This window comes from Mastomys coucha, unplaced genomic scaffold, assembly GCF_008632895.1.
Source record: "Mastomys coucha isolate ucsf_1 unplaced genomic scaffold, UCSF_Mcou_1 pScaffold20, whole genome shotgun sequence".
Classification (NCBI taxonomy): domain Eukaryota; kingdom Metazoa; phylum Chordata; class Mammalia; order Rodentia; family Muridae; genus Mastomys; species Mastomys coucha.
In genome coordinates, this window is record NW_022196903.1 from 141172722 (window position 1) to 141176773 (window position 4052).

The window sequence follows — 4052 nt, forward strand, 5'->3', positions numbered from 1 at the left end:
CAGTTATTATCAGAATTGCTGCTGGGCTCTCTGAACACATGTTGATTTTTCATTTAGCCACTATACAGAATGGTTTCTTAACCTCATTTGTAATAAACAAAAATCCCCAGTCAATATGGAAATGTGAGTTTTCTGAGGGGCCTCTATTCGAATGTTGTTCTTAAGCAAATAAGCCTGGTTTCAATAAGTCCAGACATGGGACCATCGTCCTGGCTACCATCGCCTGGTCCTTCCAGGTGGGGCTTGGGGCAGTCTGGGTGTGTGGGAGGCCATGGGCAGAACACTGGCATGGCTGTTTGTGGTGTACCTGTTCAGTCCTAAACAGAGAGCCTTAGTTTCCACCTGGCTCCTCTCACTGGCTCTGCACTGAGAAGTAAGAGAGAGAAAGAGAAAAATGAACAGGAGAGACATCTCAACTATTCCAGGGACAGGGTCAAACCCAGCCCTATCCCATGATGCCAGGTTCTAATGTGGTCAGAATGAGGTGGGAGACAGGGGGTTTCTGAAATTAAAAGAAAAAAAAATCCCCTTGGAGGATGTATGTGGACTGTGCATACCAGTTCTAGCAAGTTCTCAGCAAGGAGTGCTAGAGTGGAACTGTAGTCAAAACATCCCACTGAACTGAGGGCTGCTGACAAGACCCTCCCTTTCCTGTTGCTTTATTTAGTGCCAGCCTGTTCCAGCGTTTTGTCAGGCAGACGCTATGGAGATGCCTCCTCTATCCTCACTGTGATGGAAAGGGTGACTCAGAATCTCACTCTTTGCAGGCTCTTGCAGTATCCCTCCTCTTCCCGGCTCCACCCGACTTCCTCCCGTCCTACTATGTCTGAAAACTGTCTCCAGTCGGAGGACCCACTATTTAAGCTACTGTGATCCAAGTGCCCTGTTTTGCCCCTCTGTCTTCTGAGGCTGTGATTTAATTAAACCCAGTTCCCACCCGACTCCGGGTCTGAGGATCGTGGAAAAGCACCTCCCTGCCCTTTGTGCCTTGAGTGTGAAGAGTCCCCAACAGGTTCATGTGCTTGAACCCTGGTCCTCAGCTGGTGTCGCTGCTCTAGAAGGTTGTGAAGGCAGGCCTTTGAGGTTTAGAGCCTTCCTTGCCCCCGCCTCTCTTTCTTCCTGCTTCTCGTTCCATCAAGATGTGAGTCGTAACTGTTCCTACCCCAATACCACCATGATGGACTGGGTGGACAGCGTCCTTCCACATCGTGAGTCCAGATAAACCCATTCTCCTTTAAGCTCTCTTGTTAGGTATGCTCTCATAGCAACCAGGAAAGCAACAGCTTTATCCCCCTCAATAGTTTTATTACTAAATATATATTGATATGTTGTCTCTTTGCACAGTGTTAAATACTTTCTTGAAAACCAACAGATCACAAAGGCTACCTTTTTCTGGGAATGATAGCTTGATTCTAGAAATCATTTCTTGGTGTTTACGTCTTTTACAGACACAGTGAGTGACACTCAGTGACCAAGTCTTGATGATTGTATTTCATGCCATTAGATAATAAATGCAGTATTTCATTCTGTCAGTGACAGACCACTTATGAGGTGGCCATCCCATAAGATCATATTACTCAGAGATGCTGTAGCCATCTGAGCTTGTGTGAGGATGCGCTGATATTTGTAGGTGGGAAAACCCCTCTGATGCTCTTTCTTAGATTATGTCCCATCCATAAGCAATACCTGACTGTATGTAATTTTACCAGAATAGATGGCTGTTATTTTTATTACACTATTGCAACACCAAGAAGACTTTCTGGGGCTGGATGGATGATGTAGTTGGCCTAGTGCTTGCTGTGCAAACATGCACACCTGAGTTTGCATCCTTGTCACCCATGTAAAAGCTGAGTGCAATAGTACTTCTGTGTATGAGTGCTAGGGAGCCAGAGACAGGAGGATCCCAGAGCTTTCTCATCAGCCAGTATAGCCCAGCCAGTGAGCTCGCTCAGGTTCAGTGAGCTCGTCTCAAAAACATAAAGCAGAGACTGAGGAAGGGAGGCATCTGACATGACCTTCAGTTCTTCATGTACATTTGCATACCTCAAAATGACACAAGTACATGTGCAGAGAAATGTACATGCGCACACATGCATGCTCATATTATTCGATTGAGCAGTCTATACTGCTAATGTATCTTTATTGATAGTAACGATTCACTTTAAACCTCACCATGTCAGTAAACAAATGTTTGTTACTTATATTCTTCACAAGGGGCCAGAACCCAGGAGCAACTTTGCTGGATGGCTCCTGCTCAGTGTCTCTTGGGGAGTTTCCATTGTTTATTGGTGCAGTAGTTGTATGAAGTCTGAACCTGGCAAGAGGATCCACCTCCAGGATCGATGTTGGCTGTGGCAGCCTTTGATTTCTCACTATGCGGGTCCTCTTACAGGGTGGATCATGGTATGCCCACTGCTTCCTATAGCACAGTCAGTCTGACAGAGAACAGACTGATTCATGGTGTTCTTATGATCCCGCTTCATCAGTGGTACAGCAGCAGACACCGCTGGTCATGCTGATCCCTTCTGGCACATCATAGTAAGGGACAGAAGAGGGTGAGAATGTAACAGGCCATTTTGGTTAGCAATCACAGTCCAACTTTAGACCCTAATCTTTACATCCCTTCTATGTGCAAAATGCATGCAGTCCCTCATAATATTACCCTAAATCTCACCTCATTATAATTCTTCCTCAAAGTCTAGGATGCTGTTATCCAAGTTAAATCTGTATATAGATGGGCTCACCTGGATATGTCCTCTGTAACATCCCCACAGTGTCTGTATCAGGAGTGAGAGAAGGTTGCATGCATATATCAAGGTACTCTAAAGGAACAGAACAGAAAGAATGAAATACACACACACACACACACACTCGTTTATTAGAGGGTTTTCAGGATGTGGTCTGGGTAGTTGAACAATGGCTGTCTCCTGGTGGAAAGGTGAAAGATCTGTTATTTGTTCAGTCCATGAGATAGGATGTCTCAATAATCGCATCTGGCGCTAGAGTAGCAGGCCTGTCTGAGAAAGCTGTCAGCTTTCATCTATGTTAGAGGAAGTAGCCTCTAACATTAGGGAAGGAGTGCTTCAGCAGAGTAGATGAGCTTGCCAGTGAGAGTGAGGGAAAGCAGGCAAAAAGTGTAAGCTTCCCTCCTCCACATCATTTTACTGAGCTGCCACCAGGAGGTGTGCCCATATCTAGGGTAGGTTTTATAACCTTGAAAAATCTAGCCAAGAAAGATCCCTCACAGGTGTGCCTAAATGCCTAGGTCTTAGTTAATTACAGATGTGGTCAAGTTAACACCAAGATTAGGCATTACGAAGTCAGAGAACAACTTTGGACATTGTTCCTTAGATGAATTCTTTCTCTCTCTCTCTCTCTCTCTCATTTTTCTCCCTCTCCCTCTCCCTCTCCCTCTCCCTCTCCCTCTCCCTCTCTCTCTGTCTCTGTCTTTGTCTCTGTCTCTTTCTCTCTTGGGTGGCAAATGCTTTAGTAACAAAACCATCTCTCTACCTCACCTTTTTCTAATAAATTTTGTTTGAATTAAAAGAAATAGGTCTCATGTTGACATTTTATTTTTACTTAGTTCTTATTCACCCCCCACGAGCCTATCGGCCTTGCTGTGGGCTCTGCACAGTTCCCCTCTGCTTTTGCTATATCTGTGTGTATTCTGCTCCCATCTGTCTTGCTCCCATCACTCCTCTCCACAAAGGCAAGTTATTAGCCACAAAGGCAAGTTGTTTCCCTCCTGAATAATGGCCTTAGCTACTTTTCCTTGGAATATGGGGGGCAGGCAGCACACAGAACCTCAGGCAGCCCTGAACCTCAGTGGGGTGAACGTGGGCCTTCCTTGGGGCTGCCACAGCCCTGGCTGGAGGGCCTCAGCATCACCTTTCCTCTGCCTCCTGGGCACTCTGACCTCTGAGCACTCTGACCCTGGGCACTCTGACCTCTGAGCACTCTGACCCTGGGCACTCTGACCTTTGAGCACTCTGACCTCTGAGCACTCTGACCCTGGGCACTCTGACCTCTGAGCACTCTGACCCTGGGCACTC